The 15,923-nt window shown below is 55.0% G+C and overlaps 1 long non-coding RNA gene across 2 annotated transcripts; it reads left to right on the top strand.

Moving 5' to 3' along the window:
• Nucleotides 1–7,319: 7,319 nt before the first annotated feature.
• On the top strand, nucleotides 7,320–9,992 carry LOC105714384 (uncharacterized). Of its 2 annotated transcripts, XR_010343281.1 has the most exons (4): nucleotides 7,320–8,115; nucleotides 8,390–8,510; nucleotides 8,912–9,048; nucleotides 9,387–9,992. It is a non-coding gene; the product is annotated as an uncharacterized LOC105714384 (long non-coding RNA). The 2 variants fall into 2 exon arrangements; XR_001106804.3 differs by having other exon boundaries at nucleotides 7,324–8,115; nucleotides 8,912–9,991.
• The last annotated feature ends 5,931 nt before the right edge of the window (nucleotides 9,993–15,923 follow it).

Raw genomic sequence — 15,923 nt, forward strand, 5'->3', positions numbered from 1 at the left:
GGCCGGCGGGGGGGTTCGAGTGGGTCCCCTCGGCGCCCGCGCTCTCGGCCAGGAAGCAGCAGCGGCCCCGCGGGGACTGGGAACCCACTACCCGGCAGGGCGGGGAGCCCTCTTCTGCGACCCGCCTTCGGGATCCGCAGGAACTTTTCCCCGGGTCCACGCCCCGTTCCTCGGGCCGGGCGGTGATTGGAGCAACCGCGGGGCCGCCATCCCCGAGCCTTGGTAACCGGTGGCGTCCCGCCCCAGCCCGGGAGAGCAGTTCGGGGGCTCCGGACACCAGACCGCGCGCTGCAGCTCGGGGGTCCTCCCCAGCTACGTGCATCCTGAAGCGCTTGGAGCTGCAGACCAGGGGTCTCCGGTCTCACCTCGCCTGACACTCCCGGCCCCACCCTGCGACCCTTGACCTCCTCTTCCACACTCCCGCGCCTTTCACCTGCTGAGCGTCGTCAGCAGCCACCGCCACCTAGAAGGCGGAGGTTTGCTCGAGCCTGGCTGCTGCCCCGCCCTTCCCTCCCAGCGTCGGGGGTGGGGACTGGGCGCCGCGCTTTCTTGCAGCCACCCCTTCTGTCTCCTGAGGTTTCCAGGCCTGTAACATACCCAGCAAACTTGTAACTCCAAGAGTTTGCCCCTACAACCGCCAGGAGCTCCCCTGTTGGAGAAGCGACCCACTGAACCCCACTCCGCCCCGCGGCGTTTTTTTCGGCCCCACAGAGGAGCCTTATCAGGAAGAGGAGGCAAAAGGGAACCGCTGGCTACCACAGTCCTGAAAAGCACCCCTTCCCCAGGGGCTTTGGTACCAGGTGGGTGGATAGGATACCTTTCAATCCAAGAGCAAGAAAAGGTAACACGGGTCCCTACAAGGCCGGGGCAGTCAGAAGACAGAGCTGTCCTGTTTTCAGTCGCAGGGCTGTTAGGATTCTAGAACCCTCCACCCAGCCTTAAGAGGAAGAGTCTCCCCAGCCCCTAGCCACCTGAAGAGCTACAGGTCTGTGCTTTCCTTCCACCTACCCCACTCCACCCCTCTTTACCTGGCCGACAGCCAGCAATTCAGCTGTTTTCCTGTAGCCTGAGAGGGAGGATTCCAGCTACTTCAAAGAATGAACTTCATCAACCAGGAGGCACCCCAACTAAACCTTCTCACCAGAAAGCTGAGGTCTTCCCTTCCTTCTTCTACACCCACTTCTCCAAAGCTTTAAATAATAACACTGATCTCTGCCGGACGCGGTGGCTCATGCCTATAATCCCAGCACTTTGGGAGGCCGAGGCGGGTGGATCACGAGGTCAAGAGATCGAGACCATCCTGGTCAACAAGGTGAAACCCCGTCTCTACTAAAAAATACAAAAATTAGCTGGGCATGGTGGCGCACGCCTGTAGTCCCAGCTACTTGGGAGGCCGAGGCAGGAGAATTGCTTGAACCCAGGAGGCGGAGATTGCTGGTGAGCCGAGATTGCGCCATTGTACTCCAGCCTGGGTAACAAGAGTGAAACTCCGTCTCAAAAAAAAAAAACAAAAAAGTAACACTGATCTCTTAAATTATATTTATTATATGAAAGTCATACACCATTCACGTAGAAAATTTGGAAATTACAGAAAAACCAAAGATGAAAATGACAATTTTATTACACTATCCAAAGATAACCACTAAACATTTTTTAGTATGCCTTCAGTCTTTATCTGTTCTATGTAAACAGTAAGTATAAACTCAGATTTTAAAAAACAAAATTGAGATCACATAACATGCACTATTTTTACCACCTCTTAATATTCAAGGAGCATTTTTCTGTCAGATGTTCTTTTACATGACTTTTAATGTCTGTGCAGTACTCCACCATCTGGATGGATATACAATAATTTACTTAAGCAATCCCCTATTGCAAACTTTCATTACAGCAGAAAAGGAATGAATTCCCAACCAAACCATTGCTTCCCATTTTTCTCCATTGCCGCGCTGGGATGAACATCTTATAACTAACTAAATCCTTAATTATTTTATTAGGATAAATTCCCAAAGATAGAATTAGTAGGTCAAGGGACATGGAAGCTTTTAGGCTACATGGCACATATCACCAAACTGCCGTCCAGGAAGCTGGCACCAATCTGTCCCACACGCAATGTATGGGCATGTTATTTTAGCAGTCTCTTTGCCAATACTGGGTCTTATTTTTTTCTGTAATGGTTTGCTAAGGGAAAAACGCTTTCAGCTCTATTTGCCTTTCTTTAATTACTAATGAAGCATACATTTTGTTTGGGGTTTTAGCCATTAGAATTTCCTTTATGAACTTCCTGCGTGTGTCCTTCCACAGCTGGCTCTTGGTCCTTGAGGCTGCTTATATAAACATTACAGGCTGGGAGGAGGAAGTAGGGCGTTGAAGCCACAGGACACTGCACGATGGTACCCCATCTCGGAGGCAGAAAGACTGGAGAGAAATGGTGATCAAAGTAGGAGGGGCTGGAGGCTTGCCGTCGATAGAGGCTGGCTGTGCTCCATTCTCTTGGGGTGCTCCGGCCTTTACGGGTGCCTCTGTTGGGTGCCCAGGGAGGACCCTGTGCTGTCCAGGCCTGGTCCTTCACTGGTCTCTGTGTTCCCAAGCCGCCTTTCCTCACCTCTGCTCCGTGACGGGTGAAGATGGTAGAAGAACATGCCGAGGGCTGGAGGGAGACACTGTGGCCAGTGAAGCAAGGAGAAGAAAGGACGGAGGCAATGTCCAGGGACAGAGCGGCCTCTGCTGCAGCCGACGAGTCCATCCACCCCTCGACACTGACTCCTACACAGCCTGCCCTCAGCTCGGCTGCAGAAAGGCAGGGTTCTGTGGTCTACTCTTCACATCCTTCAGTTTTTCACAGGTGGAGAAGACAGAACTCCCTGCACCTCTCCTCCCACCAAAGCGAACACACAGCTTCCTGTAGCCCCTGAGTGAGACTGGATCAGAGCTGGAGGTGGCAGGTTCACACTGCCTGATACCTAGGAGGTCACATCCCATAACCCATCTCCCCTGCTGGCTGGAGGGGAGAATTTCCCGTCTGCACAGGCCTGAGCTGGGGACTGCATACCACCCTGGAGAGCGAAGTGAGGAAAGCGGCAGAGCAGCAGCAGGTACAGTCCCCCTGGGGCTGCTGTCCTGCCCTGGATGGCAGGGGAAGCCTGGGGCCACCCTAGCGTGGGGGACATCATGAGCTTCTCCTAGCTCCTTGCATTTGTCTAACTCTGAGGGCCCAGGCAGTCTTGGAATTTCTATACTCAGAGTGTAAGAAAGATTGGGGGCACAGGGTGCGGTTCAAACTCCAAAACCCTCTTGGGAGGTGTGAACTTTGTGGTGTCTTCCTCCAGCTCCCCATTACTCCCCAGCTCCTGGGTGATGGTGTCAGGGTTGGGGGAGGGACAACAGCTTATGTGAAAAGGTGTTCTGTTCCCACCGACAGGGGGAGGCGAGCCCAGGTTCTGAGTCTACACAGGTGGGCTTGATTCCCTCATGCCCACTCATCTGTGTGACTCCCATCTCACAGGTGGAGAAACAGACAGGAGATCTAAGGGTCCTAGACACAGGTAAACACCCACAAGTCTAGAGTCTGGGCCAGCCTGAGGAAATGCAGGGAAAAGTAAGAGCAGAAGGAAGTCAGGCACAGTGGCTCACGTAATCCCAGCACTGTGGGAGGCCAAGGCAGGCGGACCACAAGGTCAAGAGATCAAGACTATCCTGGCCAACACGCTGAAACCCCATCTCTACTAAAAATACAAAAATTAGCTGGGCGTGGTGATGTGTGCCTGCAGTCCCAGCTACTCGGGAGGCTGAGGCAGGACAATCACTTGAACCCGGGAAATGGAGGTTGCAGGGAGCCGGAATCATGCCACTGCACTCCAGCCTAGCGACAAAGCTAGACTCCACGTCAAAAAAAAAAAAAGTAAGAGCAGAAGGATACCTGCTCACACCCGAGTTTTAGCGTCACTTTTCCCTGAAGAGTGAATTTACTTTTGGACCTCGTCTGGAAAGGCCAGTGGGGAACGATGGAAGATAAGGAAGGAAGAAGTTGGGTAGACAGAGTTTTCTCCTCTCCACACCTTCCCACTGTCACACAAAGACCAACTAACCTTGGGTTGTTTGAGCCTTCTCCTCCTCAATTCAGCCAGTGTCGCTAATCTAAAACTGCTCCTTGCGGGGCCCATCTGGGCAAAGGCTCTCCAGCTTTCCCAAAACGTATCACCAACCCTGCCGTGCGGACCTTCCCAGCCCCGGTTCTGTCACCTTCCAGATGCTGGGGAAAGCAGCTCCTCCTCGTCTTCCTCGAAGCCAGGGGCAGAGGGCAACAGTTCTTCAACTGGCAGCTTTAGCGGGGTCAGGACATAAAGCTTGCCACTGAAGAACTACTGCGGCTCAGCCAGGTGAGGGTGTGAGAGGCGCGGGCTCCTAGAGGGAGAGGGAGGAACAACGGGAGCCACGTGAGCAAGGCCGGTTCAGGGACACTGACCCACTGGCCAACGGGGTCCCACCCGGCAGACAGACCTTCAAGCTTCTAGCGAAGGGTTGCGGCTCTGACCTGGGCCTGCAGAAGCTGTTAACTCTGGCGAGCAGCAAAAGGCAGCTCTAACAGACCCCTTGCTCTTCTTCCCAGAACTGGAGTCTACACAAACCCAGTCCAGCTCTACCCTCCCCTGCCGCAGCAGCCCCCGGGGCCCAGCCTCCTCAGCATTCAGGCAGGACCGGGCCTGAGACCCTGGACACACCCCACCAGCACCCAGGTGCTAGAAGTGTGGTACCTCAGGTCCAGAAACGTGAGTTCAGGGATCGGCCCAACTGACTGGTTCCCAGGGAGCTGAGCTGGAAGGAGAGTGCTGGGGCCCTGGGTTGGGGAAGAGCGAGGAAGAGAGGAAGTCTAGCGTTGGAAAGGAGGTCAGCAGAGGCTCCTGGGGCTGTGAGGGGGCGGACAGGGGACCACAGGCTGGAGGGGAGAGAGGGACGGGCAGGGTGGTTGGGCAGCTTCCCCAGGCCTCTCAGATGCCAGGCATTCCGCTTGCGCATTCCGGGTACATCTGGTATGAATTCCAGGCTGTCTGCCGGCCCCTCCATGTCTGAACTTTGTTCCAAGTTGCAAGCCCCGCCCCCACAGTTCCAACGCATGAATCAGCAGGAAAAGCCGGGCCCTGCAGCATGGCCCAGGGAGGGGGCTGGGGGCGTGGCAGGCTCGGGGGATGTGCTCTGGGGAGGGCGGGTGTGTGCCGACACTCGGTCCAAGGGCATGGCCCACGCTGGGCAGAGGGGCCCGGGCGGTCTTGCCTTGGAATTTCTACACTCAGAGGGTAAGAAAGATTTGGGGATACAGGGCGCGGTTCAAATTCCGAAACCCTCTTGGGAGGCGTGAACTTTGTGGTGTCTTCCTTCCCCTAGGTGACCAGTCCAACTCTGTCCGACTTTCCTCTGTCTGAGATGGCTCCGTTCAGCCCAGAGGACTCGGCAGCTGCTGAGAGTCTGTGCCAAGCAGGTGCCCTTGGCTGCAGGGTGGGGTGGGCCCAGGGCACTGACCCTCTGACCAGCTGCTCCATCAACCCCCTGGCACTCTGACAGCTCCTAGTCCAGTCTGACAGCCAGGATGACAGGCCAAAAGAGTTAGAGGCTGGAACCAGAGCCGGAGGGAGGTGGGGGCGACAGCCTAGGCCATGGGGAGGGGCCAAGAGTTGGCCGGGAGGTGGGGAGAGAGGCAGCCCAGTGATGACTAACCCAGGCGCCCCACCCAGCCAGCCGGCTTCCCAGGCAGTCAGGGCCAGGCCTGGGCTAGGGGCCTCACGACAGGACAGGCCTGGGGGGAGGTGCAGAGGTGACCTTCTCTCGGCCCAAGACGGCCAGTTAGTCTGGGGAGCGGGGGTTAGAGTTTCCAGGCCCTCCTCTTGCCCTCTTCCCCCCGCCCGACCGCGGTGAAACCCTAACCTTTGGGTTGCATAAGGCCCCAGCACCGCCGCCCCCTACTCGCCTCCCCTCCCCCCTTACATAACATCCCCCAGAGGGAACGAGAGGAGGGGCCGGCCCGCCCAGAGACCCCTTCCCTGCCAGGGCGCTGAACTGGCCCTGACCCAGTGAACGCCGGTAGCGGCAGAGAACCTCCTCGCCGCCCGCTCGGGGGGTCCATACCCTCCCCAGGCTAGATGGCCGGTCCCTGTATCCTAAGGCCGGGGGGCGCCGGGTGAGCCGCCCCCGGCCCTCTGGCCCCTAAGCTTCCCCCACGCCCCCGGCCGCTACTCCACCAGCCCTTCCTCCACGACTCCCACCCCGGACTCTTTCTTCGGCGCTCCTGACACACTCCCCGGCCAGTCCAGGCCCCTCTCCCCGCAGCGCCCCTGCCCCCGCCGCCCCCCTCTCCTCCACGGAAGGGCAGGGTGTGGCCGCCCGGACCCCACTTTCGCCCTCCATCCCGTCGCCACGGCTTCCCGCTGCGTGACCGGGTCGTCAGCTCACACCCACCTGGTGCTGGGTGTGGGGGCTGCTGCGCGGAGGGGAGCAAATCACTGCGTCCGCTCCCCACGGCCGGCGGCGCTGTCTCTTCTCGGCGCCCAGCACACACCGGCTCCAGGCTCCGATCAGCTGGCGGCGTCGTGACGCACGAGCTGCGAAAGCGCCGTCCGGGGCCAATCACCGCCCACTGCTGGGCAACGTGGCCACGCCCACCAGGGGGCGCCGGGGCCTCGCCCTGATCCCGCCTCTCCGGGCGCCCCGCCTCTGATTGGCAAGGAGGCTACCCCTTTGCCAGGCGGCATTGCACCAAGCCACGCCCACCAACTCCGGAGCCGGCCAATAGACGGAAGGGCGTGGCCCAGCCTTCCGCGTCAGCGACCTGCTTAGAAAAGCGCTACGTCAAACGAGAGTCCTAAAGAGCAGGCGAAAGTCACGGCGTCTGCGTTTGCAGTGCATGCCGGTCCGTGTAGTTCGCAGCCCGACACTCTCATTCCCAGAACCCAGCGCGCTCTGTGAGTTGGCATTTTTAAACTGAGCTCGGAATCCAGCCCAGGGAAGTCCTTAAAGGGCGACCGCCTCTCCGTGTTGGAGCCGTGAGTGCCTTTTAGACATCCCCCAAACGGACTCGCCGGCCTCCGCAGGACGCTCTAGCTCTTTAAGGAAAGGTGGAGCTGACCCAAGAGCAGGAGTGGGCAGAGCATCAGCGCCCAGGGCGGCAGACTCTGCGGCTTTTGGAGGAGGGCGGATGCCCACCTCGCCCAGCCCAGCCCGCTCCTCCTTGGGAGCCCTTCCTAACCAGAGGAGGCTTTTTTCTTGGATGTCTCTTCCCAGTCCCAGCCTCCCAAGAGGTAGCTTTCTAACAAAAGATTCATAGCACAGTCCTCACCTTAAGGTAGAGGGAGGGCTTCTGGTCAGAAATTAGGGGATGGGCCATGCCAAAGTGCAAATGGTCAGCAATCGCATCCTCTGATTAACCCCTATTCAGTCCCGCCCTCCAAAGCTCTTCACTGACTCAGGCCTACTTAGGGAAGAGATTTCAAAGGTGGAGACCAATGAGCAGGCTGCTCCTTCCCCAGGGGCCAATCAGAGTCTAGGTGAGCGGGGGGATGGGCACAAACTGAAATGAACCCAATGACTTGGCAAAAGCTGCTGGTCCGCTTTTTTAAAGGGGCAAGCCTGAGACCTGCCCCACCTCATCACTCCCCGCGACCCCCCGAAGAGGAACGTGTGGACTGGAATCCATGACTTTTCCTTAAGCTCCAAAGAGGGCCTGAGAGTAACTGAGCAGGAGAGATGAGTCTGGAAGGTGAGATCGTTCCCTCTGATAAATACTGGCTCCATCAGGGAATTGATAAGGTTCCTCGGAGCTCCAGAATTCTCAGCCTGCGTTCAGAACATTGCGCCTTTAAGGAAACTTCCTGCCTTCCGCCCCAGTAACAGCTGATTGTTGGAAAGTGTGACCTCTGGGGACGAATCAGCTGTTACCACATCCTCCTCCTTGCTTACCCTCCTCCATCCCCTGATCCACCCCCATGGGTGGCGAAGGAAAGAAGAACATGGGGGATGTGATTGTTTGTATGATCTTTCTTTTCCCCCGTCACTCCAAGACTGTCTCCCCCAACCCCAGCCCTCATCTGCTCCTCAGTGCTTCAGAGGTTCTGGGCTTGGAAAGAGGTATTTCCTGTTGGCACTGTCAGTTCAGACCCTCTGGGCTAGACTCTCCCTGGTCGAGGGGGAGGCCAGTGTTGGGGAGGTTCAGAATGGTGGCCGGGGCTGGGGAGGGTACAGTGAACCTGAGGACCCAGCTTAGGGAGGAAGAACGCCTATGGGAAGTAAACCAGCGGCTCAGAAGGCTGCTTCCCAGGCCAGAGGCCCCCTACTTCCTACTCGAGTTGAGGAAGGAGACCGCCAATCCTCTTCTGCTTCTAAGGCCCTTTTTCCCCTTCAGCCCTCTGCATTACATTTCGAAAGAAGTTAGAAGTCAGCCAGAGGAGCAACTGGTGGGTGCCGCCGGCCAGGTTAAGGATAAGACCCCCACTGCTAACCGCAATCCCATCGACACATCTCGGGTATGGTGTGGAGGAATCTTTCTGGAAGGCACTGTTTTCACTTAAACACGATCACATCCCCACCTAAGTCACACACCCCATGCCTACTCCACAGATCAAGACCCTTTCACATGTAATTTCTAGAGTTGTAAGCCTTTAAAAGGGCAAGGATTTTCTTTGTTGGGGATCTGCGCTATTAGGGCATTCAGGCCCACCACAGCTCCCAGCCGAATAAACCACCACTTCCTTCCCAGTTCGGTGTTCCAGAGGCTTGTTTGCGGCCTTTCCTGCTTCAGACTTGCTCTATTCCTCCCTGGACAGGGGCGTGCTGATGGGATGCTCCTGGTTTTGCCCATTCACTCCACTTCTAACTGTTCTCAGCTGCCACCTGCTCCCTGAGCGGCTCTGTTTTTTGCTTTCAGCGGTGCCCTGCCCACATAGCCACCTCCCAGAACAAGGCTCCTAATTGCTAACAGGGAACTGCTGAAGGACTCCAGGTGGAACACTTTGGCCGCAGAAGCCAGTGTCATAGGCTGGGAAGTGCTGCAGGAAGACCCAGGTAAATATTTGCCCCAACCCTGAGTTGGGAGTCGGGGTCACACCAGGACAAGCTTAGTGTAAAGTCCTAGGGCTGACTTGGCAAGGTTGGGAGAAATGGAGCAGGGCCCAGGCCAAGCTTGGAAGAAAGATGCCTCACCAGGGGCCCCGATTCTCCATTACCCTGAGCATCGCAATCTCATCCCCTTCCTGCTCAAGGCTCTTGGGGTGGCCCTTTTCCATTTACTTCTGCACACTGACCCCACCCTCTAGGCCAAAAGCACAGGCTTAGAGTTCAGGGTTTCTCAACCTCAGCACCCACTGGCATTCGCAAGCTTCTTTGAACTGGCTACACCATAGGCCAGACCCTAAGTGGGGCCATGGCAACCCCTGCCCGCAAGGACACCCCAGAATGGCCTCCTGGAAGCAGAAAATCTGAAGTAACTGGAAGACCATGAAGAGGGGAAGAATGACCAACACTGCAGCACCTAATTAACTTGAGACATTCTTCTGTGGCTCCTTATTCCTGCCTCAATTGATAAGGCCACTGGACTTTGTAACCGACCTTGGTCAACCTGGTGACTGCAGACCCTACGGCCCCCTCCCAGCTTGCAAAAACTGCCATCAACTGTAACTTCTGTAACTTTCCACTGCCTACCCCAAACCTATAAAACCAACGCCTATCCCGCCGCCCTCCGCTGACTCTCTGGACTCAGCCTGCCCACACCTGGGCCAATAAGCAGCCATGTTGCTCACACAAAGCCTGTTTGGGGGTCTCTTCATTCAGAGCATGAGTTTTAACAGCATTTTCAGTAGAATTTCTTGTGGGAAAGTACCTGGTGCACAGTAGGACATCTGTGCAGTCCCTGGCCTCCGTGCTAGATGTCAGCAGCAATACCTAACCACCCCCAGCTCCCAGTTTTGACAACCCAAAGTAACTCCAGACGTTACCCAATGTCTCCTGGGGGCCAAAATCTCCTCCAGTTGAGAACTACTGAGTTAGGCAAACTTAGATTCAAATTCCAGCTCTGACTAGCTGTGAACTGATTACAGATAATTTCCCCTGAGCTACAAAATACGGTGAATAAGAGACTCAAGGTTTGTTGCAGGGCTTTCAACAATTAAACATTTTTTTAAAATTAAAAATTTGGCCAGGCACAGTGGCTCATACCTATAATCCCAGCACTTTGGGAGGCCAAAGCAGGTGGATCGCTTTGAGCCCATGAGTTCAAGACCAGCCGGGACAACATGGCAAGAGCCCGTCTTTTTTTTTTTTTTTTTTTTTTTTTTTTGAGGCAGAGTCTTACTCTGTCGCCAGGCTGGAATGCAGTGACAAAATCTTGGCTCACTGCAACCTCCACCTCCCGGGTTTAAGCAGTTCTCCTGGAGTAGCTGGGACTACAGGCATGCGCCACCACACCCAACTAATTTTTGTATTTTTTAGTAGAGATGTGGTTTCCTGACGTTAGCTAGGATGGTCTCAATCTCTTGACCTTGTGATCTGCCTGCCTTGACCTCCCAAAGAGCTGGGATTACAGGTGTGAGCCACCTCGCCTGGCCTGTGTCTCTTTAAAAAAAATTTTTTTTCGGGCCGGGTGCAGTGGCTCAAGCCTGTAATCCTAGCACTTTGGGAGGCCAAGGTGGGTGGATCATCTGAGGTTGGGAGTTCAAGACCAGCCTGGCCATCATGGTGAAACCCCATCTTAAAAAAAAAAAGAAAGAAGAAAAAAAAATTTTTTAATGGTGGGGCGAGGTGGCTCACACCTGTAATCGTAGCACTTTAGGAGGCTGAGGCAGGCAGATCGCTTGAGCTCAGGAGTTTGAGACCAGCCGGGCAACATGATGAAACCCTGTCTCTACCCAAAATACAAAAAATTAGCCAGGTGTGGTGGTGCACATCTGTGGTCCCAGCTACTCAGGAGGCTGAGGCGGAGGTTGCGGTAAGCCTAGGTGACAGAGTGAGACTCCATCTCAAAAATAAAGAAAAAAATTTTAATTTGAAAACACCTAGCACAGTACCTGCCACACTGGTCGGTAGTTGGTGCACTAACTGTTAGCTTCCTCTACTTTTCTCCCTGCCAGACTAGCAAGAGCTGACCCCACTCAACACGGGCTGACTGCTGGCCAGCTGCATCCTCCATCCCTGACTCTCCAAGATATGGTCTCCTGGAAACCCGACACTGAGTTGGCCAAGGGGAGGGACTCATTTGGTCTGAGATTCCCCAAACCCCAAGGGTGCTTGCACTGGGACTCAGGGAAAACTCTTACTGGGGGCAGTGAGAGGGAAATTCTGGAGGAGAGCTGTTACAGAACATTACTTTTCAAGATGTAGCCTGAAGATCGCTGCATCAGAATTACCTGGGGGACTTGTTACAAATGTAGATAGTTGGGTTTCACTCCAGACTACGGAATTAGAATTATTCCCTAAAGGGCCGAGTGGAGTGGCTCATACCTGTCATCCCAGTACTTTGGGAGGCCAAGGCGGGTGGATCACCTGAGGTCAGGAATTTGAGACCTACCGGCCAACATGGCAAAACCCCGTCTCTACTAAAAATACAAAAATTAGCCAGGCATGATGTCGGGCACCTGTAATCCCAGCTACTAGGGAGGCTGAGGCAGGAGTGAATCGCTTGAACCTGGGAGGCGGAGGTTGCAGTGAGCGGAGATTGGGCTGTTGCACTCTAGCCTTGGCGATAAAGCAAGATTCTGTCTCAAAAAAAAAAAAAAAAAATTATGCCCTAAAGTTTGAAAACTACTGCCGTAGGGCTCAGATCAGGCCAGGGTTGCCCCTGAGTACCCCAGGAATTCCAGTGCACCAGTTCCTAACGTTGCAAGAACTTCTCTATTCTAGAGAGGAAAGGAGAATCGCAAGAGGTAAAATTAGGTACACTCAAGGTCACTGCTGCAGTGTAACCTCAAAACCACTAGAGGGCAGGGCACACACAGACTTGCAGACAGAAAAAGTAGTGCCTGCTCAATCTAGGTAAACTGAGACCAGCGCAAAGAGCAGATGGACCCAGCCAATTCTTACTGGTACTTAGAAGCAGGCACTACCTCCTGACCATCAAAAGCATATCCTCTGGTCCGAGCACGGTGGCTCAAGCCTGTAATCCCAGCACTTTGGGAGGCCAAAGCCAGGGATCACCTGAGGTCAGGAGTTCCAGACCGGCCTGGCCAACATGGTGAAACCTCGTCTCTACTAAAAATACAAAACTTAGCTGGCGCAGTGGTGGGTGCCTGTAATCCCAGCTACTCTGGAGGCCGAGGCAGGAGAATCGCTTGAACCCAGGAGGTGGAGGTTGCAGTGAGCTGAAATCACACCACTGCACTCCAGCCTGGGCGACAAGAGAGAGACTCCATCTCAAAAGAAAAAACCAAAATCAAAGTTGTGCAATTGTGACAGGAAACTTCATTCCCCAGGTGAAAAACACACAGTGCACAACCAAGGAGCACAGAGAACACTGGTCTCATTTCATTTTGTTTATTTTTTTGAGATGAAGTTTCACAATTGTTGCCCACGCTGGAGTGCAATGGTGTGATCTCTGCTCACTGCAACCTCCACCTCCCCAGTTCAAGCGATTCTCCTGCCTCAGCCTCCCAAGTAGCTGGGACTACAGGCATCTGCCACCAGGGCCAGTTAATTTTGTATTTTTAGTAGAGATGGGGTTTCTCCACGTTGGTCAGACTGGTCTCGAACTCCTGACCTCAGGTGATCCTCCTGACTCAGCCTCCCAAAGTGCCGGGATTACAGGAGTGAGCCACTGTGTCCGGCCTATTTTTTAAATTATTATTATTTTTTCAGTTGGATCTTGCTCTGTTGCCCAGGCTGGTGTGCACTGGCGCGATGTCGGTTCACTGCAACCTCCACCTCCCAGGTTCAAGCAATTCTCCTACCTCAGCCTCCCAAGTAGCTGGGATTACAGACACCAGCCATCACGTCCAGCTAATTTTTGTATTTTTTGTAGAGATAGGGTTTCACCATGTTGGCCAGGCTGATCTCGAACTCCAGACCTCAGGTGAGCCACTTGTGCCTGGCCAAGAACACTGGTTTTAGAATCAGACAGGCCTGGGTGTGAGTCCTGGCTCTATTGCTTCTTATCTTCTTACATGACCTTGAGCAAGTTACCTAAGGTAGTCAGTCAGCTTCTTTATTCTAAAATGGGCATAAAAATCTCTTCTTAAGCTGGGTACAATGGCTCACGCCAGTAATATTAGTGCTTTGAGCCCAGGAGTTTGAGACCAGCCTGAGTAACACAGGGAGATCCTGTCTCTATAAAAAATACAAAAAATTAGCCACTGCCTGTAGTCCCAGCTACTTGGGAGGCTGAGGTGGAACATTTACAAGCCTGAAAGGTCAAGGCTGCAGTTAGCCGAGATCAGGCTACTGCACTCTAGCCTGGGCAATAGAGTGAGACTCTGTCTTTAAAAAAAAACAGTAACAAAAATTGTTCTACTTGTGAACCTAAAAAAAACCCCAGAAAACAAAACAAAACAAAATGGCCGGGTGTGGTGGCTCACGCCTGTAATCCCAGCACTTTGGGAGGCCAAGGCGGGCAGATCACGAGGTCAGGAGATAGAGACCAGCCTAGCCGACATAGTGAAATCCTGTGTCTACTAAAAATGCAAAAAATTAGCTGGTGGTGGGCGCCTGTAATCCGAGCTACGTGGGAGGCTGAGGCAGGAGAATGGCTTAAAGCCGGGAAGTGGAGGTTGCAGTGAGCCAAGATCGCGTTGCTGCACTCCAGCCTGGGCGACAGTGTGAGACTCTGTCTCAAAAACAACAACAAAAACAAAAAAGAAAAAACAAATCGTCTTAAAAGGGTGGAAAGGATTACACAAAACGGTATGGAAAATGCGTAAGAGGTGACCGGATCCTAGGAAGCGCTCCCGTACATGTTGGTTGTAAGTTATTACTGCTCAAGGTCATATGACCAAGCACATCAGAGGCTCCAGCTGCCCTCGAAGAAAGAGGAGACAGATCAAATCACATCCTGCTGGAGCCATTCCTGTTTTCTCCCTCATCAGGCCTTTTGTTTTCTTAAGTGCCTTTCTGGGACCTTCACACCCGTACACCAAACTCCTACAAGAGACAAACTCTCTCCTAAGAGGGAGACAAAGAAGGCCAGGCCGGGCTCAGTGGCTCACGTCTGTAATCCTAACACTTTGGGAGGCTGAGGAGGGTGGACCACGAGGTCAGGAGCTCGAGACCAGCCTGGCCAACATGGTGAAACCCTGTCTCTACTAAAAATACAAAGATTAGTGGTGTGTGGTGCTGCGTATCTGTAGACCCAGGTACTCGGGAGGCTGAGGCAGGGGAATTGCTTGAACCTGGGAGGCGGAGGTTGCAGTGAGCCGAGATCGCGCCACTGCATTCCAGCCTGGGTGATAGAGCAAGATTCCGTCTCAAAAAGAAAAAAGAAAAGAAAGAGGGCCAGTGGTTTCTATGTAGACAATCGTCTATCTGTCTTGCAGATGAGTCACAACTGCCACCGCTTGAAGGAGTCATGCAGTTTTGGTGCCAGCTCTCTGGTTTCTATTCCGTGTCCTGTGCCTCGCCCTCCCCCCAGCCACAGTGCCGTCTGCAAGGCTCTGACTGCAGCTGGCAGGCTCAGTGGTACCGCAGAGGCCATCTTCAGCAGGAAGTCTTGGGGAACGTTTCCTCCCCAAAACGCCAGGCCTCTGGGCCTGGGCCATGTCTCTCCCTCAGAAGTCTCAGGGTTTTGTTTTGTTTTTTCAAAGGCAGTAGGAGGGCTGTCAGGAGGGAGTGCTCCAGAGCAGAAAGAAGTCTGACACCAGCTTCTGAGTCTCCATTCTGCCACGCGGACAAGCCTCTTCAGCAGTTCTTGGTCAACACCTGTAAAATATAAACAGTAATAACTGTCCTCACTGCTTCACAGAATGTGCTGGGAGGGCCAAATGGAATGTTCCTGTTGAAGTACTTGGGAAGATTAAAAAGCTCTGTCCTATGGAAGGCGGCATGGAGACGCCATGGGGATTCCATGTCAAAGTCCCAGTTGGGGCCGGGCGCGGTGGCTCACGCCTGTCATCCCAGCACTTTGGGAGGCTGAGGCGGCAGATCACTTGAGGTCAGGAGTTCGAGACCAGCCTGGTCAACAGGGTGAAAACCGCCTCTACTAAAAAATGCAAAAATTATCCGGGCGTGATGGCGGGCGCCTGTAGTCCCAGCAACTTGGGAGGCTGAGGCAGGAGAATCGCTGGAACCCGGGAGGTGGAGGCTGCAGTGAGCCGAGATCAGGCCAGTGCACTCCAGCCTGACGACAGAGCCTAACTCAGTCTCAAACAAAAACCAACAAAACAAAACAAAACAAAAAAAACCCGCAGAAGTCCCAGTTGTGCCCCTGGTTGCGCGGCTAGCACTTTCCGTAAAGGCTGGCATCCCCAAAGGCTGGCATCCCCGGGCACAGCCTCCCCGACCCGCGCGCCGGCGCGAGCTGGAGGGGGCAGGGATGGGTGGGAAGGCGGCGCTGCTCTCCGCCGGGCTGGCTGGAGCTGCCGGAAGACCCGCACGGCCCCGGGAGGGAGCGGACGGAGCCTGGCGGAACAGCGAGAGGGGGCGCGGGCAGGAAGCGGGGTCCCGCCCGGGCCCCCGGAGCCACGTGCGCTTGTTTCCGTGCCGGGGCGGTCACGTGACCTGCGTCAGCTGACCCGTCACGGCGGAGCCCGGTGTCCGCGCCCGGCAGCTTCTGCCCCGCCGCGCCCGGAGCGAGCGCAGGACCCGCGGAGGGTAAGCGCGCCCCGCCCGGCCCTCTGCGTCGCCGGCCCCCCGCCGCCGCCCCGCGCCCGTCCCAGCCCTGCCGGCCTGGCACCCCGGAAGCCGTCGCCAGCAACGCCGTGGCCGGGCTCAGCCCCGCGCTGCCCCCGGGCGGCCTGGAGGAG

The sequence above is a fragment of the Aotus nancymaae genome, unplaced genomic scaffold (genome assembly GCF_030222135.1).
Source record: "Aotus nancymaae isolate 86718 unplaced genomic scaffold, 86718_ANA_hifiasm-v0.15.2.pri h1tg000018l, whole genome shotgun sequence".
Lineage (NCBI taxonomy): Eukaryota > Metazoa > Chordata > Mammalia > Primates > Aotidae > Aotus > Aotus nancymaae.